The sequence below is a fragment of the Athalia rosae genome, chromosome 3 (genome assembly GCF_917208135.1).
Source record: "Athalia rosae chromosome 3, iyAthRosa1.1, whole genome shotgun sequence".
In the NCBI taxonomy this organism is placed as follows: domain Eukaryota; kingdom Metazoa; phylum Arthropoda; class Insecta; order Hymenoptera; family Athaliidae; genus Athalia; species Athalia rosae.
This window is the reverse complement of record NC_064028.1, coordinates 13,123,873-13,151,164: the sequence shown is the minus strand read 5'-3', so window position 1 is coordinate 13,151,164 and position 27,292 is coordinate 13,123,873.

The window sequence follows — 27,292 nt, the reverse complement described above, 5'->3', positions numbered from 1 at the left end:
GCGTTGCAAATCAACGTACGTGTTACTCTGATGATCGGAATGTATGGAAAGAATATTCCATATTTATCGAGGTTGCGGAAGCCACCCTCAACCTGACACCCCCGCGAGTGATAATTTTCTTTGAAAAATTACAAGTCCCAAACTAAGAATCTCTCGGCGTTCCAACTCGACGTACGTGTTACTCTGATAATCAGAAGGTATGAAAGAAATATCCCATATTTATCGAGGTTGCGAAAGCCACCCTCAACCTGACACCCCCGGTGGTGATAATTTTCCTTGAAAAATTACAAGTCCCAAACTAAGAATCTCTCGGCGTTGCAATCAACGTACGTGATACTTTAATGAACAGAATGTATGAAAAGAATATTCCATATTTATCGAGGTTGCGGAAGCCACCCTCAACCTGACACCCCCGCGAGTGATAATTTTTTTTGAAAAATTACAAGCCCCAAACTAGAAATCTCTCGGCGTTGCAACTCGACGTACGTGTTACTCTGATGATCAGAATTTATCAAAGAACTTTTGCATCCCGGTCGAGGTTGCAGAAGCCACCCTTAACCTGACACCCCCGCGATTATTAACTTTCTTTGAAAAATAACAAGTCCCAAACTAGAAATCTCTCGGCGTTGCAAATCGACATACGTGTTACTCTGATAATCAGAATGTATAAAAAAAAAAATCCATATTGATCGAGGTTGCGGGAGCCACCCTTAACCTGACACCCCCGCCAGTGATAATTTTCTTCAAAGAATCACAAGTCCCAAACTAGAAATCTTTCGGCGTTGCAAATCGACTAACGTGTTACTTTGATAATCAAAATGTATGAAAAAAATATTTCATATCGATCGAGGTTGCGGAAGCCACCTTCAACCTAACACCCCCGCTAGTGATAATTTTCTTTGAAAAATTACAAGTTCCAAACTAAAAATCTTTCGGCTTTGCAACTCGACGTACGTGTTACTCCGATGATCAGCATGTATGCAAAGCTTATTTCATATCGATCGATGTCGCGGAAGCCACCCTTAACCTGACACCCCTGCGATTATTAATTTTCTTTGAAAAATTTCAAGTCCCAAACTAAGAATCTCTCGGCGTTGCGACTCGACGTACGTGTTACTCTGATGATCAGAATGTATGCAAAGAATATTTCATATCGATCGATGTTGCGGAAGCCACCCTTAACCTGACACCCCTGAGATTATTAATTTTCTTTGAAAAATCACAAGTCCCAAACTAAGAATCTTTCGGCGTTGCAAATCAACATACGTGTCACTCTGATGATCAGAATGTATGAAATAAATATTTCATATCGATCGAGGTTGCGAAAGCTCACCTTAACCTGACACCACCGCGAGTTATAATTTTCTTTGAAAAATTACAAGTCCCAAACTAGGGATCTTTTGGCGTTGCAAATCGACATACGTGTTTCTCTGATGATCAGAATGTATGGAAAGAATATTGCATCCCGATCAAGGTTGCGGAAGCCACCCTTCACCTGACACCCCCGCGAGTGATAATTTTCTTTGAAAAATAACAAGTCCCAAACTAAAAATCTCTCGGCATTGCAAATCAACGTACGTGTTACTCTGATGATCAGAATGTATGGAAGAAATATTTCATATCGATCGAGGTTGCGGAAGCCACCCTCAACCTGACACCCCCGCTAGTGATAATTTTCTTCGAAAAATTACAAGTCTCAAACTAAAAATCTCTCGGCGTTGCAAATCAACGTACGTGTTACTCTGATGATCAGAATGTATGGGAAGAATATTCCATATTTATTAAGGTTGCGGAAGCCACCCTCAACCTGACACCACCGCGAGTGATAATTTTCTTCGAAAAATTACAAGTCCCAAACTAAGAATCTTTCGGCGTTGCAACTCGACGTACTTGTTACTCTGATGACCAGAATGTATGAATCAAATATTTCATATCGATCGAGGTTGCGGAAGCCCACTTTAACCTGACACCCCCGCAAGTGATAATTTCCTTTGAAAAAATACAAGTCCCAAACTAAAAATCTTTTGGCGTTGCAAATCAAAATACGTGTTACTCTAAAAATGAGAATTCATGAAAAAAATATTGCATCTCAGTTGAGGTTGCGGAAGCCACCCTTAACCTGACACCCTCGCGATTATTAACTTTCTTTGGAAAATGACAAGTCCCAAACTGAAAATCTCTCGGCGTTGCAAATCAACGTACGTGTTACTCTGATGATCGGAATGTATGAAAAGAATATTCCATATTTATCAAGGTTGCGGAAGCCACTCTCAACCTGACACCCCCGCGAGTGATAATTTTCTTTGAAAAATTACAAGTCCCAAACTAAGAATCTCTCGGCGTTCCAACTCGACGTACGTGTTACTCTGATAATCAGAAGGTATGAAAGAAATATTCCATATTTATCGAGGTTGCGGAAGCCACCCTCAACCTGACACCCCCGGTAGTGATAATTTTCTTTGAAAAATTACAAGTCCCAAACTAAGAATCTATCGGCGTTGCAATCAACGTACGTGATACTTGAATGATCAGAATGTATGAGAAGAATATTCCATATTTATCGAGGTTGCGGAAGCCACCCTCAACCTGACACCCCCGCGAGTGATAATTTTTTTTGAAAAATTACAAGCCCCAAACTAGAAATCTCTCGGCGTTGCAACTCGACGTACGTGTTACTCTGATGATCAGAATTTATCAAAAAACTTTTGCATCCCGGTCGAGGTTGCAGAAGCCACCCTTAACCTGACACCCCCGCGATTATTAACTTTCTTTGAAAAATAACAAGTCCCAAACTAGAAATCTCTCGGCGTTGCAAATCGACATACGTGTTACTCTGATAATCAGAATGTATAAAAAAAAAAATCCATATTGATCGAGGTTGCGGAAGCCACCCTTAACCTGACACCCCCGCGAGTGATAATTTTCTTCAAAGAATCACAAGTCCCAAACTAGAAATCTTTCGGCGTTGCAATTCGACTAACGTGTTACTTTGATAATCAAAATGTATGAAAAAAATATTTTATATCGATCGAGGTTGCGGAAGCCACCTTCAACCTAACACCCCCGCTAGTGATAATTTTCTTTGAAAAATTACAAGTTCCAAACTAAAAATCTTTCGGCGTTGCAACTCGACGTACGTGTCACTCCGATGATCAGAATGTATGCAAAGCTCATTTCATATCGATCGATGTTGCGGAAGCCACCCTTAACCTGACACCCCTGCGATTATTAATTTTCTTTGAAAAATTTCAAGTCCCAAACTAAGAATCTCTCGGCGTTGCGACTCGACGTACGTGTTACTCTGATGATCAGAATGTATGCAAAAAATATTTCATATCGATCGAAGTTGCGGAAGCCACCCTTAACCTGACACCCCTGCGATTATTAATTTTCTTTGAAAAATCACAAGTCCCAAACTAAGAATCTTTCGGCGTCGCAAATCAACATACGTGTCACTCTGATGATCAGAATGTATGAAATAAATATTTCATATCGATCGAGGTTGCGAAAGCTCACCTTAACCTGACACCACCGCGAGTTATAATTTTCTTTGAAAAATTACAAGTCCCAAACTAGGGATCTTTTGGCGTTGCAAATCGACATACGTGCTTCTCTGATGATCAGAATGTATGGAAAGAATATTGCATCCCGATCGAGGTTGCGGAAGCCACCCTTCACCTGACACCCCCGCGAGTGATAATTTTCTTTGAAAAATAACAAGTCCCAAACTAAAAATCTCTCGGCGTTGCAAATCAACGTACGTGTTACTCTGATGATCGGAATGTATGGGAAGAATATTCCATATTTATCGAGGTTGCGGAAGCCACCCTCAACCTGACACCACCGCGAGTGATAATTTTCTTCGAAAAATTACAAGTCCCAAACTAAGAATCTTTCGGCGTTGCAACTCGACGTACTTGTTACTCTGATGACCAAAATGTATGAATCAAATATTTCATATCGATCGAGGTTGCGGAAGCCCACCTTAACCTGACACCCCCGCAAGTGATAATTTCCTTTGAAAAAATACAAGTCCCAAACTAGAAATCTTTTGGCGTTGCAAATCAAAATACGTGTTACTCTAAAAATGAGAATTCATGAAAAAAATATTGCATCTCAGTTGAGGTTGCAAAAGCCACCCTTAACCTGACACCCTCGCGATTATTAACTTTCTTTGGAAAATGACAAGTCCCAAACTAAAAATCTCTCGGCGTTGCAAATCAACGTACGTGTTACTCTGATGATCGGAATGTATGGAAAGAATATTCCATATTTATCGAGGTTGCGGAAGCCACCCTCAACCTGACACCCCCGCGAGTGATAATTTTCTTTGAAAAATTACAAGTCCCAAACTAAGAATCTCTCGGCGTTCCAACTCGACGTACGTGTCACTCTGATGATCAGAATGTATGGAAAGAAAAATCCACATCGATCGAGGTTGCGGAAGCCACCCTTCACCTGACACCACCGCGAGTTATAATTTTCTTTGAAAAATAACAAGTTTCAAACTAAGAATCTTTCGGCGTTGCAACTTGACGTACTTGTTACTCTGATGATCAGGATGTATGAAATAAATATTTCATATCGATCGAGGTTGCGGAAGCCCACCTTAACCTGACACCCCCGCAAGTGATAATTTTTTTTGAAAAATCACAAGTCCCAAACTAGGGATCTTTTGGCGTTGCAAATCGACATACGTGTTACTCTAAGAATGAGAATTCATGAAAAGAAAAAAAAATGCATCTCAGTTGAGGTTGTGGAAGCCACCCTTAACCTGACACCCTCGCGATTATTAACTTACTTTAGAAAATTACAAGTCTCAAACTAGAAATCTCTCGGCGTTGCAAATCAAAAAACGTGTTATTCTGATTATCAGAATGTATGAAAAGAGAATTGCATCTCGATCGAGGTTTCGGAAGCCACCCTTCACCTGACACCACCGCGAGTTATAATTTTCTTTGAAAAATAACAAGTCCCAAACTAAGAATCTTTCGGCGTTGCAAATCGACTAACGTGTTACTTTGATAATCAAAATGTATGAAAAAAATATTTCATATCGATCGAGGTTGCGGAAGCCACCTTCAACCTAACACCCCCGCTAGTGATAATTTTCTTTGAAAAATTACAAGTTCCAAACTAAAAATCTTTCGGCGTTGCAACTCGACGTACGTGTTACTCCGATGATCAGAATGTATGCAAAGATTATTTCATATCGATCGATGTTGCGAAAGCCACCCTTAACCTGACACCCCTGCGATTATTAATTTTCTTTGAAAAATTTCAAGTCCCAAACTAAGAATCCCTCGGCGTTGCAACTTGACGTACGTGTTACTCTGATGATCAGAATGTATGCAAAAAATATTTCATATCGATCGATGTTGCGGAAGCCACCCTTAACCTGACACCCCTGCGATTATTAATTTTCTTTGAAAAATCACAAGTCCCAAACTAAGAATCTTTCGGCGTTGCAAATCAACATACGTGTCACTCTGATGATCAGAATGTATGAAAAGAAGAAATCATATTGATCGAGGTTGCGGAAGCCACCCTTCACCTGACACCACCGCGAGTTATAATTTTCTTTGAAAAATTACAAGTCCCAAACTAAGGATCTTTTGGCGTTGCAAATCGACATACGTGTTTTTCTGATGATCAGAATGTATGGAAAAAATATTGCATCCCGATCGAGGTTGCGGAAGCCACCCTTCACCTGACACCACCGCGAGTGATAATTTTCTTTGAAAAATACCAAGTCCCAAACTAAGAATCTTTCGGCGTTGCAACTCGACGTACTTGTTACTCTGATGATCAGAATGTATGAAATAAATATTTCATATCGATCGAGGTTGCGGAAGCCCACCTTAACCTGACACCCCCGCAAGTGATAATTTTTTTTGAAAAATTACAAGTCCCAAACTAGGGATCTTTTGGCGTTGCAAATCGACATACGTGTTACTCTAAGAATGAGAATTCATGAAAAAAAAAAAAAATGCATCTCAGTTGAGGTTGTGGAAGCCACCCTTAACCTGACACCCTCGCGATTATTAACTTACTTTAGAAAATTACAAGTCCCAAACTAGAAATCTCTCGGCGTTGCAAATCAAAAAACGTGTTATTCCGATTATCAGAATGTATGAAAAGAGAATTGCATCTCGATCGAGGTTGCGGAAGCCACCCTCAACCTAACACCTCCGCGAGTGATACTTTTCTTTGAAAAATTTCAAGTCCCAAACTAAGAATCTCTCGGCGTTGCAACTCGACGTACGTGTTACTCTGATGATCAGAATATATGCAAAAAATATTTCATATCGATCGATGTTGCGGAAGCCACCCTTAACCTGACACCCCTGCGATTATTAATTTTCTTTGAAAAATCACAAGTCCCAAACTGAGAATCTTTCGGCGTTGCAAATCAACATACGTGTCACTCTGATGATCAGAATTTATGAAAAGAAGAATCCATATTGATCGAGGTTGCGGAAGCCACCCTTCACCTGACACCACCGCGAGTTATAATTTCCTTTGAAAAATTACAAGTCCCAAACTAGGGATCTTTTGGCGTTGCAAATCGACATACGTGTTTCTCTGATGATCAGAATGTATAAAAAGGATATTGCATCCCGATCGAGGTTGCGGAAGCCACCCTTCACCTGACACCACCGCGAGTGATAATTTTCTTTGAAAAATAACAAGTCCCAAACTAGAAATCTCTCGGCGTTGCAACTCGACGTACGTGTTACTCTGATGATCAGAATTTATCGAAAAACTTTTGCATCCCGGTCGAGGTTGCAGAAGCCACCCTTAACCTGACACCCCCGCGATTATTAACTTTCTTTGAAAAATAACAAGTCCCAAACTAGAAATCTTTCGGCGTTGCAAATCGACATACGTGTTACTCTGATAATCAGAATGTATAAAAAAAAAAATCCATATTGATCGAGGTTGCGGAAGCCATTCTTAACCTGACACCCCCGCGAGTGATAATTTTCTTCAAAGAATCACAAGTCCCAAACTAGAAATCTTTCGGCGTTGCAAATCGACTAACGTGTTACTTTGATGATCAGAATGTATGAAAAAAATATTTCATATCGATCGAGGTTGCGGAAGCCACCTTCAACCTAACACCCCCGCTAGTGATAATTTTCTTTGAAAAATTACAAGTCCCAAACTAAAAATCTTTCGGCGTTGCAACTCGACGTACGTGTTACTCCGATGATCAGATTGTATGCAAAGATTATTTCATATCGATCGATGTTGCGGAAGCCACCCTTAACCTGACACCCCTGCGATTATTAATTTTCTTTGAAAAATTTCAAGTCCCAAACCAAGAATCTCTCGGCGTTGCAACTCGACGTACGTGTTACTCTGATGATCAGAATGTATGCAAAAAATATTTCATATCGATCGATGTTGCGGAAGCCACCCTTAACCTGACACCCCTGCGATTAATAATTTTCTTTGAAAAATCACAAGTCCCAAACTAAGAATCTTTCGGCGTTGCAAATTAACAAACGTGTCACTCTGATGATCAGAATGTATGAAAGGAAGAAATCATATTGATCGAGGTTGCGGAAGCCACCCTTCACCTGACACCACCGCGAGTTATAATTTTCTTTGAAAAACAACAAGTCCCAAACTAAAAATCTTTCGGCGTTGCAAATCGACATACGTGTTTCTCTGATGATCAGAATGTATGAAAAGAATATTGCATCCCGATCGAGGTTGCGGAAGCCACCCTTCACCTGACACCACCGCGAGTGATAATTTTCTTTGAAAAATAACAAGTCCCAAACTAAGAATCTTTCGGCGTTGCAACTCGACGTACTTGTTACTCTGATGATCAGAATGTATGAAATAAATATTTCATATCGATCGAGGTTGCGGAAGCCCACCTTAACCTGATACCCCCGCAAGTGATAATTTTCTTTGAAAAATTACAAGTCCCAAACTAGGGATCTTTTGGCGTTGCAAATCGACATACGTGTTACTCTAAGAATTAGAATTCATGAAAAAAAAAAAAATGCATCTCAGTCGAGGTTGTGGAAGCCACCCTTAACCTGACACCCTCGCGATTATTAACTTACTTTAGAAAATTACAAGTCTCAAACTAGAAATCTCTCGGCGTTGCAAATCAAAAAACGTTTTATTCCGATTATCAGAATGTATGAAAAGAGAATTGCATCTTGATCGAGGTTAGGGAAGCCACCCTCAACCTAACACCCCCGCGAGTGATAATTTTCTTTGAAAAAGTTCAAGTCCCAAACTAAAAATCTCTCGGCATTGCAAATCGACTAACGTGTTACTTTGATAATCAAAATGTATGAAAAAAATATTTCATATCGATCGAGGTTGCAGAAGCCACCTTCAACCTAACACCCCCGCTAGTGATAATTTTCTTTGAAAAATTACAAGTCCCAAACTAAAAATCTTTCGGCGTTGCAACTCGACGTACGTGTTACTCCGATGATCAGAATGTATGCAAAGAGTATTTCATATCGATCGATGTTGCGGAAGCCACCCTTAACCTGACACCCCTGTGATTATTAATTTTCTTTGAAAAATCACAAGTCCCAAACTAAGAATCTTTCGGCGTTGCAAATCAACATACGTGTCACTCTGATGATCAGAATGTATGAAAAGGAGGAATCATATTGATCGAGGTTGCGGAAGCCACCCTTCACCTGACACCACCGCGAGTTATAATTTTCTTTGAAAAATTACAAGTCCCAAACTAAGAATTTTTTGGCGTTGCAAAATGAAATACGTGTTACTCCGATATCCAGAATGTATAAAAAGAATCTTCCATATCGATCGAGGTTGCGGAAGCCACCTTCAACCTAACACTCCCGCTAGTGATAATTTTCTTTGAAAAATTACAAGTCCCAAACTAGAAATCTCTCGGCGTTGCAACTCGACGTACGTGTTACTCTGATGATCAGAATTTCTCAAAAAATCTTTGCATCCCGGTCGAGGTTGCAGAAGCCACCCTCAACCTGACACCCCGCGATTATCAACTTTCTTCAAAAAATTACAAGTCCCAAACTAGAAATCTCTCGGCGTTGCAAATCGAAATACGTGTTACTCTAATGATCAGAATATATGGAAAAAAAATCCATATTGATCGAGGTTGCGGAAGCCACCCTTCACCTGACACCACCGCGAGTTATAATTTTCTTTGAAAAATAACAAGTCCCAAACTAAGAATCTTTCGGCGTTGCAACTCGACGTACTTGTTACTCTGATGATCAGAATGTATGAAATAAATATTTCATATCGATCGAGGTTGCGAAAGCTCACCTTAACCTGACACCACCGCAAGTTATAATTTTCTTTGAAAAATTACAAGTCCCAAACTAGAAATCTCTCGGCGTTGCAAATCAAAAAACGTGTTATTCCGATTATCAGAATGTATGGAAAGAGAATTGCATCTCGATCGAGGTTGCGGAAGCCACCCTCAACCTAACGCCCCCGCGAGTGATACTTTTCTTTGAAAAATTTCAAGTCCCAAACTAAGAATCTTTCGGCGTTGCAACTCGACGTACGTGTTACTCTGATGATCAGAATATATGCAAAAAATATTTCATATCGATCGATGTTGCGGAAGCCACCCTTAACCTGACACCCCTGCGATTATTAATTTTCTTTGAAAAATCAACAGTCCCAAACTAAGAATCTTTCGGCGTTGCAAATCAACATACGTGTCACTCTGATGATCAGAATTTATGAAAAGGAGAATCCATATTGATCGAGGTTGCGGAAGCCACCCTTCACCTGACACCACCGCAAGTGATAATTTTCTTTGAAAAATTACAAGTCCCAAACTAGGGATCTTTTGGCGTTGCAAATCGACATACGTGTTACTCTAAGAATTAGAATTCATGAAAAAAAAAAAAATGCATCTCAGTCGAGGTTGTGGAAGCCACCCTTAACCTGACACCCTCGCGATTATTAACTTACTTTAGAAAATTACAAGTCTCAAACTAGAAATCTCTCGGCGTTGCAAATCAAAAAACGTTTTATTCCGATTATCAGAATGTATGAAAAGAGAATCGCATCTTGATCGAGGTTAGGGAAGCCACCCTCAACCTAACACCCCCGCGAGTGATAATTTTCTTTGAAAAAGTTCAAGTCCCAAACTAAAAATCTCTCGGCATTGCAAATCGACTAACGTGTTACTTTGATAATCAAAATGTATGAAAAAAATATTTCATATCGATCGAGGTTGCAGAAGCCACCTTCAACCTAACACCCCCGCTAGTGATAATTTTCTTTGAAAAATTACAAGTCCCAAACTAAAAATCTTTCGGCGTTGCATCTCGACGTACGTGTTACTCCGATGATCAGAATGTATGCAAAGATTATTTCATATCGATCGATGTTGCGGAAGCCACCCTTAACCTGACACCCCTGCGATTATTAATTTTCTTTGAAAAATCACAAGTCCCAAACTAAGAATCTTTCGGCGTTGCAAATCAACATACGTGTCACTCTGATGATCAGAATGTATGAAAAGAAGGAATCATATTGATCGAGGTTGCGGAAGCCACCCTTCACCTGACACCACCGCGAGTTATAATTTTCGTTGAAAAATTACAAGTCCCAAACTAAGAATTTTTTGGCGTTGCAAAATGACATACGTGTTACTCCGATATCCAGAATGTATAAAAAGAATCTTCCATATCGATCGAGGTTGCGGAAGCCACCTTCAACCTAACACTCCCGCTAGTGATAATTTTCTTTGAAAAATTACAAGTCCCAAACTAGAAATCTCTCGGCGTTGCAACTCGACGTACGTGTCACTCTGATGATCAGAATGTATGGAAAAAAAAATCCATATCGATCGAGGTTGCGGAAGCCACCCTTCACCTGACACCACCGCGAGTTATAATTTTCTTTGAAAAATAACAAGTCCCAAACTGAGAATCTTTCGGCGTTGCAACTCGACGTACTTGTTACTCTGATTATCAGAATGTATGAAATAAATATTTCATATCGATCGAGGTTGCGAAAGCTCACCTTAACCTGACACCACCGCGAGTTATAATTTTCTTTGAAAAATTACAAGTCCCAAACTAGAAATCTCTCGGCGTTGCAAATCAAAAAACGTGTTATTCCGATTATCAGAATGTATGGAAGGGAATTGCATCTCGATCGAGGTTGCGGAAGCCACCCTCAACCTAACACCCCCGCGAGTGATACTTTTTTTTGAAAAATTTCAAGTCCCAAACTAAGAATCTCTCGGCGTTGCAACTCGACGTACGTGTTACTCTGATGACCAGAATGTATGAATCAAATATCTCATATCGATCGAGGTTTCGGAAGCCCACCTTAACCTGACACCCCCGCAAGTGATAATTTCCTTTGAAAAAATACAAGTCCCAAACTAGGAATCTTTTGGCGTTGCAAATCAAAATACGTGTTACTCTAAAAATGAGAATTCATGAAAAAAATATTGCATCTCAGTTGAGGTTGCGGAAGCCACCCTTAACCTGACACCCTCGCGATTATCAACTTACTTTGGAAAATGACAAGTCCCAAACTAAAAATCTCTCGGCGTTGCAAATCAACGTACGTGTTACTCTGATGATCGGAATGTGTGAAAAGAATATTCCATATTTATCGAGGTTGCGGAAGCCACCCTCAACCTGACACCCTCGCGAGTGATAATTTTCTTTGAAAAATTACAAGTCCCAAACTAAGAATCTCTCGGCGTTCCAACTCGACGTACGTGTTACTCTGATAATCAGAAGGTATAAAAGAAATATTTCATATTCATCGAGGTTGCAGAAGCCACCCTCAACCTGACACCCCCGGTAGTGATAATTTTCTTCGAAAAATTACAAGTCCCAAACTAAGGATCTTTTGGCGTTGCAAAATGACATACGTGTTACTCCGATATCCAGAAAGTATGAAAAGAATCTTCCATATCGATCGAGGTTGCGGAAGCCACCTTCAACCTAACACTCCCGCTAGTGATAATTTTCTTTGAAAAATTACAAGTTCCAAACTAAAAATCTTTCGGCTTTGCAACTCGACGTACGTGTTACTCCGATGATCAGCATGTATGCAAAGCTTATTTCATATCGATCGATGTCGCGGAAGCCACCTTCAACCTAACACCCCCGCTAGTGATAATTTTCTTTGAAAAATTACAAGTTCCAAACTAAAAATCTTTTGGCTTTGCAACTCGACGTACGTGTTACTCCGATGATCAGCATGTATGCAAAGCTTATTTCATATCGATCGATGTCGCGGAAGCCACCCTTAACCTGACACCCCTGCGATTATTAATTTTCTTTGAAAAATTTCGAGTCCCAAACTAAGAATCTCTCGGCGTTGCGACTCGACGTACGTGTTACTCTGATGATCAGAATGTATGCAAAGAATATTTCATATCGATCGATGTTGCGGAAGCCACCCTTAACCTGACACCCCTGAGATTATTAATTTTCTTTGAAAAATCACAAGTCCCAAACTAAGAATCTTTCGGCGTTGCAAATCAACATACGTGTCACTCTGATGATCAGAATGTATGAAATAAATATTTCATATCGATCGAGGTTGCGAAAGCTCACCTTAACCTGACACCACCGCGAGTTATAATTTTCTTCGAAAAATTACAAGTCCCAAACTAGGGATCTTTTGGCGTTGCAAATCGACATACGTGTTTCTCTGATGATCAGAATGTATGGAAAGAATATTGCATCCCGATCAAGGTTGCGGAAGCCACCCTTCACCTGACACCCCCGCGAGTGATAATTTTCTTTGAAAAATAACAAGTCCCAAACTAAAAATCTCTCGGCATTGCAAATCAACGTACGTGTTACTCTGATGATCAGAATGTATGGAAGAAATATTTCATATCGATCGAGGTTGCGGAAGCCACCCTCAACCTGACACCCCCGCTAGTGATAATTTTCTTCGAAAAATTACAAGTCTCAAACTAAAAATCTCTCGGCGTTGCAAATCAACGTACGTGTTACTCTGATGATCAGAATGTATGGGAAGAATATTCCATATTTATTAAGGTTGCGGAAGCCACCCTCAACCTGACACCACCGCGAGTGATAATTTTCTTCGAAAAATTACAAGTCCCAAACTAAGAATCTTTCGGCGTTGCAACTCGACGTACTTGTTACTCTGATGACCAGAATGTATGAATCAAATATTTCATATCGATCGAGGTTGCGGAAGCCCACTTTAACCTGACACCCCCGCAAGTGATAATTTCCTTTGAAAAAATACAAGTCCCAAACTAAAAATCTTTTGGCGTTGCAAATCAAAATACGTGTTACTCTAAGAATGAGAATTCATGAAAAAAATATTGCATCTCAGTTGAGGTTGCGGAAGCCACCCTTAACCTGACACCCTCGCGATTATTAACTTTCTTTGGAAAATGACAAGTCCCAAACTGAAAATCTCTCGGCGTTGCAAATCAACGTACGTGTTACTCTGATGATCGGAATGTATGAAAAGAATATTCCATATTTATCAAGGTTGCGGAAGCCACTCTCAACCTGACACCCCCGCGAGTGATAATTTTCTTTGAAAAATTACAAGTCCCAAACTAAGAATCTCTCGGCGTTCCAACTCGACGTACGTGTTACTCTGATAATCAGAAGGTATGAAAGAAATATTCCATATTTATCGAGGTTGCGGAAGCCACCCTCAACCTGACACCCCCGGTAGTGATAATTTTCTTTGAAAAATTACAAGTCCCAAACTAAGAATCTATCGGCGTTGCAATCAACGTACGTGATACTTGAATGATCAGAATGTATGAGAAGAATATTCCATATTTATCGAGGTTGCGGAAGCCACCCTCAACCTGACACCCCCGCGAGTGATAATTTTTTTTGAAAAATTACAAGCCCCAAACTAGAAATCTCTCGGCGTTGCAACTCGACGTACGTGTTACTCTGATGATCAGAATTTATCAAAAAACTTTTGCATCCCGGTCGAGGTTGCAGAAGCCACCCTTAACCTGACACCCCCGCGATTATTAACTTTCTTTGAAAAATAACAAGTCCCAAACTAGAAATCTCTCGGCGTTGCAAATCGACATACGTGTTACTCTGATAATCAGAATGTATAAAAAAAAAAATCCATATTGATCGAGGTTGCGGAAGCCACCCTTAACCTGACACCCCCGCGAGTGATAATTTTCTTCGAAAAATTACAAGTCTCAAACTAAAAATCTCTCGGCGTTGCAAATCAACGTACGTGTTACTCTGATGATCAGAATGTATGGGAAAAATATTCCATATTTATTAAGGTTGCGGAAGCCACCCTCAACCTGACACCCCCGCGAGTGATAATTTTTTTTGAAAAATTACAAGCCCCAAACTAGAAATCTCTCGGCGTTGCAACTCGACGTACGTGTTACTCTGATGATCAGAATTCATCAAAAAACTTTTGCATCCCGGTCGAGGTTGCAGAAGCCACCCTTAACCTGACACCCCCGCGATTATTAACTTTCTTTGAAAAATAACAAGTCCCAAACTAGAAATCTCTCGGCGTTGCAAATCGACATACGTGTTACTCTGATAATCAGAATGTATAAAAAAAAAAATCCATATTGATCGAGGTTGCGGAAGCCACCCTTAACCTGACACCCCCGCGAGTGATAATTTTCTTCAAAGAATCACAAGTCCCAAACTAGAAATCTTTCGGCGTTGCAATTCGACTAACGTGTTACTTTGATAATCAAAATGTATGAAAAAAATATTTTATATCGATCGAGGTTGCGGAAGCCACCTTCAACCTAACACCCCCGCTAGTGATAATTTTCTTTGAAAAATTACAAGTTCCAAACTAAAAATCTTTTGGCGTTGCAACTCGACGTACGTGTCACTCCGATGATCAGAATGTATGCAAAGCTCATTTCATATCGATCGATGTTGCGGAAGCCACCCTTAACCTGACACCCCTGCGATTATTAATTTTCTTTGAAAAATTTCAAGTCCCAAACTAAGAATCTCTCGGCGTTGCGACTCGACGTACGTGTTACTCTGATGATCAGAATGTATGCAAAAAATATTTCATATCGATCGAAGTTGCGGAAGCCACCCTTAACCTGACACCCCTGCGATTATTAATTTTCTTTGAAAAATCACAAGTCCCAAACTAAGAATCTTTCGGCGTCGCAAATCAACATACGTGTCACTCTGATGATCAGAATGTATGAAATAAATATTTCATATCGATCGAGGTTGCGAAAGCTCACCTTAACCTGACACCACCGCGAGTTATAATTTTCTTTGAAAAATTACAAGTCCCAAACTAGGGATCTTTTGGCGTTGCAAATCGACATACGTGCTTCTCTGATGATCAGAATGTATGGAAAGAATATTGCATCCCGATCGAGGTTGCGGAAGCCACCCTTCACCTGACACCCCCGCGAGTGATAATTTTCTTTGAAAAATAACAAGTCCCAAACTAAAAATCTCTCGGCATTGCAAATCAACGTACGTGTTACTCTGATGATCAGAATGTATGGAAGAAATATTCCATATCGATCGAGGTTGCGGAAGCCACTCTCAACCTGACACCCCCGCTAGTGATAATTTTCTTCGAAAAATTACAAGTCTCAAACTAAAAATCTCTCGGCGTTGCAAATCAACGTACGTGTTACTCTGATGATCGGAATGTATGGGAAGAATATTCCATATTTATCGAGGTTGCGGAAGCCACCCTCAACCTGACACCACCGCGAGTGATAATTTTCTTCGAAAAATTACAAGTCCCAAACTAAGAATCTTTCGGCGTTGCAACTCGACGTACTTGTTACTCTGATGACCAGAATGTATGAATCAAATATTTCATATCGATCGAGGTTGCGGAAGCCCACCTTAACCTGACACCCCCGCAAGTGATAATTTCCTTTGAAAAAATACAAGTCCCAAACTAGAAATCTTTTGGCGTTGCAAATCAAAATACGTGTTACTCTAAAAATGAGAATTCATGAAAAAAATATTGCATCTCAGTTGAGGTTGCAAAAGCCACCCTTAACCTGACACCCTCGCGATTATTAACTTTCTTTGGAAAATGACAAGTCCCAAACTAAAAATCTCTCGGCGTTGCAAATCAACGTACGTGTTACTCTGATGATCGGAATGTATGGAAAGAATATTCCATATTTATCGAGGTTGCGGAAGCCACCCTCAACCTGACACCCCCGCGAGTGATAATTTTCTTTGAAAAATTACAAGTCCCAAACTAAGAATCTCTCGGCGTTCCAACTCGACGTACGTGTCACTCTGATGATCAGAATGTATGGAAAGAAAAATCCACATCGATCGAGGTTGCGGAAGCCACCCTTCACCTGACACCACCGCGAGTTATAATTTTCTTTGAAAAATAACAAGTTTCAAACTAAGAATCTTTCGGCGTTGCAACTCGACGTACTTGTTACTCTGATGATCAGAATGTATGAAATGAATATTTCATATCGATCGAGGTTGCGAAAGCTCACCTTAACCTGACACCACCGCGAGTGATAATTTTCTTTGAAAAATAACAAGTCCCAAACTAAGAATCTTTCGGCGTTGCAACTCGACGTACTTGTTACTCTGATGATCAGGATGTATGAAATAAATATTTCATATCGATCGAGGTTGCGGAAGCCCACCTTAACCTGACACCCCCGCAAGTGATAATTTTTTTTGAAAAATCACAAGTCCCAAACTAGGGATCTTTTGGCGTTGCAAATCGACATACGTGTTACTCTAAGAATGAGAATTCATGAAAAGAAAAAAAAATGCATCTCAGTTGAGGTTGTGGAAGCCACCCTTAACCTGACACCCTCGCGATTATTAACTTACTTTAGAAAATTACAAGTCTCAAACTAGAAATCTCTCGGCGTTGCAAATCAAAAAACGTGTTATTCTGATTATCAGAATGTATGAAAAGAGAATTGCATCTCGATCGAGGTTTCGGAAGCCACCCTCAACCTAACACCCCCGCGAGTAATAATTTTCTTTGAAAAAGTTCAAGTCCCAAACTAAAAATCTCTCGGCATTGCAAATCGACTAACGTGTTACTTTGATAATCAAAATGTATGAAAAAAATATTTCATATCGATCGAGGTTGCGGAAGCCACCTTCAACCTAACACCCCCGCTAGTGATAATTTTCTTTGAAAAATTACAAGTCCCAAACTAAAAATCTTTCGGCGTTGCAACTCGACGTACGTGTTACTCCGATGATCAGAATGTATGCAAAGATTATTTCATATCGATCGATGTTGCGGAAGCCACCCTTAACCTGACACCCCTGCGATTATTAATTTTCTTTGAAAAATTTCAAGTCCCAAACTAAGAATCTCTCGGCGTTGCAACTCGACGTACGTGTTACTCTGATGATCAGAATGTATGCAAAAAATATTCCATATCGATCGATGTTGCGGAAGCCACCCTTAACCTGACACCCCTGCGATTATTAATTTTCTTTGAAAAATCACAAGTCCCAAACTAAGAATCTTTCGGCGTTGCAAATCAACATACGTGTCACTCTGATGAACAGAATGTATGAAAAGAAGGAATCATATTGATCGAGGTTGCGGAAGCCACCCTTCACCTGACACCACCGCGAGTTATAATTTTCTTTGAAAAATTACAAGTCCCAAACTAATAATCTTTTGGCGTTGCAAAATGACATACGTGTTACTCCGATATCCAGAATGTATGAAAAGAATCTTCCATATCGATCGAGGTTGCGGAAGCCACCTTCAACCTAACACTCCCGCTAGTGATAATTTTCTTTGAAAAATTACAAGTCCCAAACTAGAAATCTCTCGGCGTTGCAACTCAACGTACGTGTTACTCTGATGATCAGAATTTCTCAAAAAATCTTTGCATCCCGGTCGAGGTTGCAGAAGCCACCCTCAACCTGACACCCCGCGATTATTAACTTTCTTTGAAAAATTACAAGTCCCAAACTAGGAATCTCTCGGCGTTGCAAATCAACATACGTGTCACTCTGATGATCAGAATGTATGGAAAAAAAAATCCATATCGATCGAGGTTGCGGAAGCCACCCTTCACCTGACACCACCGCGAGTTATAATTTTCTTTGAAAAATAACAAGTCCCAAACTAAGAATCTTTCGGCGTTGCAACTCGACGTACTTGTTACTCTGATGATCAGAATGTATGAAATTAATATTTCATATCGATCGAGGTTGCGAAAGCTCACCTTAACCTGACACCACCGCGAGTTATAATTTTCTTTGAAAAATTACAAGTCCCAAACTAGAAATCTCTCGGCGTTGCAAATCAAAAAACGTGTTATTCCGATTATCAGAATGTATGAAAGGGAATTGCATCTCGATCGAGGTTGCGGAAGCCACCCTCAACCTAACACCCCCGCGAGTGATACTTTTCTTTGAAAAATTTCAAGTCCCAAACTAAGAATCTCTCGGCGTTGCAACTCGACGTACGTGTTACTCTGATGACCAGAATGTATGAATCAAATATCTCATATCGATCAAGGTTTCGGAAGCCCACCTTAACCTGACACCCCCGCAAGTGATAATTTCCTTTGAAAAAATACAAGTCCCAAACTAGGAATCTTTTGGCGTTGCAAATCGACATACGTGTTACTCTAAGAATTAGAATTCATGAAAAAAAAAAAAATGCATCTCAGTCGAGGTTGTGGAAGCCACCCTTAACCTGACACCCTCGCGATTATTAACTTACTTTAGAAAATTACAAGTCTCAAACTAGAAATCTCTCGGCGTTGCAAATCAAAAAACGTTTTATTCCGATTATCAGAATGTATGAAAAGAGAATCGCATCTTGATCGAGGTTAGGGAAGCCACCCTCAACCTAACACCCCCGCGAGTGATAATTTTCTTTGAAAAATTACAAGTCCCAAACTAAGAATCTCTCGGCGTTCCAACTCGACGTACGTGTTACTCTGATAATCAGAAGGTATAAAAGAAATATTTCATATTCATCGAGGTTGCAGAAGCCACCCTCAACCTGACACCCCCGGTAGTGATAATTTTCTTCGAAAAATTACAAGTCCCAAACTAAGAATCTTTTGGCGTTGCAAAATGACATACGTGTTACTCCAATATCCAGAATGTATGGAAAGAATCTTCCATATCGATCGAGGTTGCGGAAGCCACCTTCAACCTAACACTCCCGCTAGTGATAATTTTCTTTGAAAAATTACAAGTCCCAAACTAGAAATCTCTCGGCGTTGCAACTCGACGTACGTGTGACTCTGATGATCAGAATTTCTCAAAAAATCTTTGCATCCCGGTCGAGGTTGCAGAAGCCACCCTCAACCTGACACCCCGCGATTATTAACTTTCTTCAAAAAATTACAAGTCCCAAACTAGAAATCTCTCGGCGTTGCAAATCGAAATACGTGTTACTCTAATGATCAAAATGTATGAAAAAAATATTTCATATCGATCGAGGTTGCGGAAGCCACCTTCAACCTAACACCCCCGCTAGTGATAATTTTCTTTGAAAAATTACAAGTTCCAAACTAAAAATCTTTCGGCGTTGCAACTCGACGTACGTGTTACTCCGATGATCAGAATGTATGCAAAGATTATTTCATATCGATCGATGTTGCGGAAGCCACCCTTAACCTGACACCCCTGCGATTATTAATTTTCTTTGAAAAATTTCAAGTCCCAAACTAAGAATCCCTCGGCGTTGCAACTTGACGTACGTGTTACTCTGATGATCAGAATGTATGCAAAAAATATTTCATATCGATCGATGTTGCGGAAGCCACCCTTAACCTGACACCCCTGCGATTATTAATTTTCTTTGAAAAATCACAAGTCCCAAACTAAGAATCTTTCGGCGTTGCAAATCAACATACGTGTCACTCTGATGATCAGAATGTATGAAAAGAAGAAATCATATTGATCGAGGTTGCGGAAGCCACCCTTCACCTGACACCACCGCGAGTTATAATTTTCTTTGAAAAATTACAAGTCCCAAACTAAGGATCTTTTGGCGTTGCAAATCGACATACGTGTTTTTCTGATGATCAGAATGTATGGAAAAAATATTGCATCCCGATCGAGGTTGCGAAAGCCACCCTTCACCTGACACCACCGCGAGTGATAATTTTCTTTGAAAAATACCAAGTCCCAAACTAAGAATCTTTCGGCGTTGCAACTCGACGTACTTGTTACTCTGATGATCAGAATGTATGAAATAAATATTTCATATCGATCGAGGTTGCGGAAGCCCACCTTAACCTGACACCCCCGCAAGTGATAATTTTTTTTGAAAAATTACAAGTCCCAAACTAGGGATCTTTTGGCGTTGCAAATCGACATACGTGTTACTCTAAGAATGAGAATTCATGAAAAAAAAAAAAAATGCATCTCAGTTGAGGTTGTGGAAGCCACCCTTAACCTGACACCCTCGCGATTATTAACTTACTTTAGAAAATTACAAGTCCCAAACTAGAAATCTCTCGGCGTTGCAAATCAAAAAACGTGTTATTCCGATTATCAGAATGTATGAAAAGAGAATTGCATCTCGATCGAGGTTGCGGAAGCCACCTTCAACCTAACACCTCCGCGAGTGATACTTTTCTTTGAAAAATTTCAAGTCCCAAACTAAGAATCTCTCGGCGTTGCAACTCGACGTACGTGTTACTCTGATGATCAGAATATATGCAAAAAATATTTCATATCGATCGATGTTGCGGAAGCCACCCTTAACCTGACACCCCTGCGATTATTAATTTTCTTTGAAAAATCACAAGTCCCAAACTGAGAATCTTTCGGCGTTGCAAATCAACATACGTGTCACTCTGATGATCAGAATTTATGAAAAGAAGAATCCATATTGATCGAGGTTGCGGAAGCCACCCTTCACCTGACACCACCGCGAGTTATAATTTCCTTTGAAAAATTACAAGTCCCAAACTAGGGATCTTTTGGCGTTGCAAATCGACATACGTGTTTCTCTGATGATCAGAATGTATAAAAAGGATATTGCATCCCGATCGAGGTTGCGGAAGCCACCCTTCACCTGACACCACCGCGAGTGATAATTTTCTTTGAAAAATAACAAGTCCCAAACTAAAAATCTCTCGGCGTTCCAACTCGACGTACGTGTTACTCTGATAATCAGAAGGTATAAAAGAAATATTTCATATTCATCGAGGTTGCAGAAGCCACCCTCAACCTGACACCCCCGGTAGTGATAATTTTCTTCGAAAAATTACAAGTCCCAAACTAAGAATCTTTTGGCGTTGCAAAATGACATACGTGTTACTCCAATATCCAGAATGTATGGAAAGAATCTTCCATATCGATCGAGGTTGCGGAAGCCACCTTCAACCTAACACTCCCGCTAGTGATAATTTTCTTTGAAAAATTACAAGTCCCAAACTAGAAATCTCTCGGCGTTGCAACTCGACGTACGTGTGACTCTGATGATCAGAATTTCTCAAAAAATCTTTGCATCCCGGTCGAGGTTGCAGAAGCCACCCTCAACCTGACACCCCGCGATTATTAACTTTCTTCAAAAAATTACAAGTCCCAAACTAGAAATCTCTCGGCGTTGCAAATCGAAATACGTGTTACTCTAATGATCAAAATGTATGAAAAAAATATTTCATATCGATCGAGGTTGCGGAAGCCACCTTCAACCTAACACCCCCGCTAGTGATAATTTTCTTTGAAAAATTACAAGTTCCAAACTAAAAATCTTTCGGCGTTGCAACTCGACGTACGTGTTACTCCGATGATCAGAATGTATGCAAAGATTATTTCATATCGATCGATGTTGCGGAAGCCACCCTTAACCTGACACCCCTGCGATTATTAATTTTCTTTGAAAAATTTCAAGTCCCAAACTAAGAATCCCTCGGCGTTGCAACTTGACGTACGTGTTACTCTGATGATCAGAATGTATGCAAAAAATATTTCATATCGATCGATGTTGCGGAAGCCACCCTTAACCTGACACCCCTGCGATTATTAATTTTCTTTGAAAAATCACAAGTCCCAAACTAAGAATCTTTCGGCGTTGCAAATCAACATACGTGTCACTCTGATGATCAGAATGTATGAAAAGAAGAAATCATATTGATCGAGGTTGCGGAAGCCACCCTTCACCTGACACCACCGCGAGTTATAATTTTCTTTGAAAAATTACAAGTCCCAAACTAAGGATCTTTTGGCGTTGCAAATCGACATACGTGTTTTTCTGATGATCAGAATGTATGGAAAAAATATTGCATCCCGATCGAGGTTGCGAAAGCCACCCTTCACCTGACACCACCGCGAGTGATAATTTTCTTTGAAAAATACCAAGTCCCAAACTAAGAATCTTTCGGCGTTGCAACTCGACGTACTTGTTACTCTGATGATCAGAATGTATGAAATAAATATTTCATATCGATCGAGGTTGCGGAAGCCCACCTTAACCTGACACCCCCGCAAGTGATAATTTTTTTTGAAAAATTACAAGTCCCAAACTAGGGATCTTTTGGCGTTGCAAATCGACATACGTGTTACTCTAAGAATGAGAATTCATGAAAAAAAAAAAAAATGCATCTCAGTTGAGGTTGTGGAAGCCACCCTTAACCTGACACCCTCGCGATTATTAACTTACTTTAGAAAATTACAAGTCCCAAACTAGAAATCTCTCGGCGTTGCAAATCAAAAAACGTGTTATTCCGATTATCAGAATGTATGAAAAGAGAATTGCATCTCGATCGAGGTTGCGGAAGCCACCTTCAACCTAACACCTCCGCGAGTGATACTTTTCTTTGAAAAATTTCAAGTCCCAAACTAAGAATCTCTCGGCGTTGCAACTCGACGTACGTGTTACTCTGATGATCAGAATATATGCAAAAAATATTTCATATCGATCGATGTTGCGGAAGCCACCCTTAACCTGACACCCCTGCGATTATTAATTTTCTTTGAAAAATCACAAGTCCCAAACTGAGAATCTTTCGGCGTTGCAAATCAACATACGTGTCACTCTGATGATCAGAATTTATGAAAAGAAGAATCCATATTGATCGAGGTTGCGGAAGCCACCCTTCACCTGACACCACCGCGAGTTATAATTTCCTTTGAAAAATTACAAGTCCCAAACTAGGGATCTTTTGGCGTTGCAAATCGACATACGTGTTTCTCTGATGATCAGAATGTATAAAAAGGATATTGCATCCCGATCGAGGTTGCGGAAGCCACCCTTCACCTGACACCACCGCGAGTGATAATTTTCTTTGAAAAATAACAAGTCCCAAACTAAAAATCTTTCGGCGTTGCAACTCGACGTACTTGTTACTCTGATGATCAGAATGTATGAAATAAATATTTCATATCGATCGAGGTTGCGGAAGCCCACCTTAACCTGACACCCCCGCAAGTGATAATTTTCTTTGAAAAATAACAAGTCCCAAACTAGAAATCTCTCGGCGTTGCAACTCGACGTACGTGTTACTCTGATGATCAGAATTTATCGAAAAACTTTTGCATCCCGGTCGAGGTTGCAGAAGCCACCCTTAACCTGACACCCCCGCGATTATTAACTTTCTTTGAAAAATAACAAGTCCCAAACTAGAAATCTTTCGGCGTTGCAAATCGACATACGTGTTACTCTGATAATCAGAATGTATAAAAAAAAAAATCCATATTGATCGAGGTTGCGGAAGCCACCCTTAACCTGACACCCCCGCGAGTGATAATTTTCTTCAAAGAATCACAAGTCCCAAACTAGAAATCTTTCGGCGTTGCAAATCGACTAACGTGTTACTTTGATAATCAGAATGTATGAAAAAAATATTTCATATCGATCGAGGTTGCGGAAGCCACCTTCAACCTAACACCCCCGCTAGTGATAATTTTCTTTGAAAAATTACAAGTCCCAAACTAAAAATCTTTCGGCGTTGCAACTCGACGTACGTGTTACTCCGATGATCAGATTGTATGCAAAGATTATTTCATATCGATCGATGTTGCGGAAGCCACCCTTAACCTGACACCCCTGCGATTATTAATTTTCTTTGAAAAATTTCAAGTCCCAAACCAAGAATCTCTCGGCGTTGCAACTCGACGTACGTGTTACTCTGATGATCAGAATGTATGCAAAAAATATTTCATATCGATCGATGTTGCGGAAGCCACCCTTAACCTGACACCCCTGCGATTATTAATTTTCTTTGAAAAATCACAAGTCCCAAACTAAGAATCTTTCGGCGTTGCAAATCAACAAACGTGTCACTCTGATGATCAGAATGTATGAAAGGAAGAAATCATATTGATCGAGGTTGCGGAAGCCACCCTTCACCTGACACCACCGCGAGTTATAATTTTCTTTGAAAAACAACAAGTCCCAAACTAAAAATCTTTCGGCGTTGCAAATCGACATACGTGTTTCTCTGATGATCAGAATGTATGAAAAGAATATTGCATCCCGATCGAGGTTGCGGAAGCCACCCTTCACCTGACACCACCGCGAGTGATAATTTTCTTTGAAAAATAACAAGTCCCAAACTAAGAATCTTTCGGCGTTGCAACTCGACGTACTTGTTACTCTGATGATCAGAATGTATGAAATAAATATTTCATATCGATCGAGGTTGCGGAAGCCCACCTTAACCTGATACCCCCGCAAGTGATAATTTTCTTTGAAAAATTACAAGTCCCAAACTAGGGATCTTTTGGCGTTGCAAATCGACATACGTGTTACTCTAAGAATTAGAATTCATGAAAAAAAAAAAAATGCATCTCAGTCGAGGTTGTGGAAGCCACCCTTAACCTGACACCCTCGCGATTATTAACTTACTTTAGAAAATTACAAGTCTCAAACTAGAAATCTCTCGGCGTTGCAAATCAAAAAACGTTTTATTCCGATTATCAGAATGTATGAAAAGAGAATTGCATCTTGATCGAGGTTAGGGAAGCCACCCTCAACCTAACACCCCCGCGAGTGATAATTTTCTTTGAAAAAGTTCAAGTCCCAAACTAAAAATCTCTCGGCATTGCAAATCGACTAACGTGTTACTTTGATAATCAAAATGTATGAAAAAAATATTTCATATCGATCGAGGTTGCAGAAGCCACCTTCAACCTAACACCCCCGCTAGTGATAATTTTCTTTGAAAAATTACAAGTCCCAAACTAAAAATCTTTCGGCGTTGCAACTCGACGTACGTGTTACTCCGATGATCAGAATGTATGCAAAGAGTATTTCATATCGATCGATGTTGCGGAAGCCACCCTTAACCTGACACCCCTGCGATTATTAATTTTCTTTGAAAAATCACAAGTCCCAAACTAAGAATCTTTCGGCGTTGCAAATCAACATACGTGTCACTCTGATGATCAGAATGTATGAAAAGAAGGAATCATATTGATCGAGGTTGCGGAAGCCACCCTTCACCTGACACCACCGCGAGTTATAATTTTCTTTGAAAAATTACAAGTCCCAAACTAAGAATTTTTTGGCGTTGCAAAATGAAATACGTGTTACTCCGATATCCAGAATGTATAAAAAGAATCTTCCATATCGATCGAGGTTGCGGAAGCCACCTTCAACCTAACACTCCCGCTAGTGATAATTTTCTTTGAAAAATTACAAGTCCCAAACTAGAAATCTCTCGGCGTTGCAACTCGACGTACGTGTTACTCTGATGATCAGAATTTCTCAAAAAATCTTTGCATCCCGGTCGAGGTTGCAGAAGCCACCCTCAACCTGACACCCCGCGATTATCAACTTTCTTCAAAAAATTACAAGTCCCAAACTAGAAATCTCTCGGCGTTGCAAATCGAAATACGTGTTACTCTAATGATCAGAATGTATGAAAAAAAAATCCATATTGATCGAGGTTGCGGAAGCCACCCTTCACCTGACACCACCGCGAGTTATAATTTTCTTTGAAAAATAACAAGTCCCAAACTAAGAATCTTTCGGCGTTGCAACTCGACGTACTTGTTACTCTGATGATCAGAATGTATGAAATAAATATTTCATATCGATCGAGGTTGCGAAAGCTCACCTTAACCTGACACCACCGCAAGTTATAATTTTCTTTGAAAAATTACAAGTCCCAAACTAGAAATCTCTCGGCGTTGCAAATCAAAAAACGTGTTATTCCGATTATCAGAATGTATGGAAAGAGAATTGCATCTCGATCGAGGTTGCGGAAGCCACCCTCAACCTAACGCCCCCGCGAGTGATACTTTTCTTTGAAAAATTTCAAGTCCCAAACTAAGAATCTTTCGGCGTTGCAACTCGACGTACGTGTTACTCTGATGATCAGAATATATGCAAAAAATATTTCATATCGATCGATGTTGCGGAAGCCACCCTTAACCTGACACCCCTGCGATTATTAATTTTCTTTGAAAAATCAACAGTCCCAAACTAAGAATCTTTCGGCGTTGCAAATCAACATACGTGTCACTCTGATGATCAGAATTTATGAAAAGGAGAATCCATATTGATCGAGGTTGCGGAAGCCACCCTTCACCTGACACCACCGCAAGTGATAATTTTCTTTGAAAAATTACAAGTCCCAAACTAGGGATCTTTTGGCGTTGCAAATCGACATACGTGTTACTCTAAGAATTAGAATTCATGAAAAAAAAAAAAATGCATCTCAGTCGAGGTTGTGGAAGCCACCCTTAACCTGACACCCTCGCGATTATTAACTTACTTTAGAAAATTACAAGTCTCAAACTAGAAATCTCTCGGCGTTGCAAATCAAAAAACGTTTTATTCCGATTATCAGAATGTATGAAAAGAGAATCGCATCTTGATCGAGGTTAGGGAAGCCACCCTCAACCTAACACCCCCGCGAGTGATAATTTTCTTTGAAAAAGTTCAAGTCCCAAACTAAAAATCTCTCGGCATTGCAAATCGACTAACGTGTTACTTTGATAATCAAAATGTATGAAAAAAATATTTCATATCGATCGAGGTTGCAGAAGCCACCTTCAACCTAACACCCCCGCTAGTGATAATTTTCTTTGAAAAATTACAAGTCCCAAACTAAAAATCTTTCGGCGTTGCCTCTCGACGTACGTGTTACTCCGATGATCAGAATGTATGCAAAGATTATTTCATATCGATCGATGTTGCGGAAGCCACCCTTAACCTGACACCCCTGCGATTATTAATTTTCTTTGAAAAATCACAAGTCCCAAACTAAGAATCTTTCGGCGTTGCAAATCAACATACGTGTCACTCTGATGATCAGAATGTATGAAAAGAAGGAATCATATTGATCGAGGTTGCGGAAGCCACCCTTCACCTGACACCACCGCGAGTTATAATTTTCGTTGAA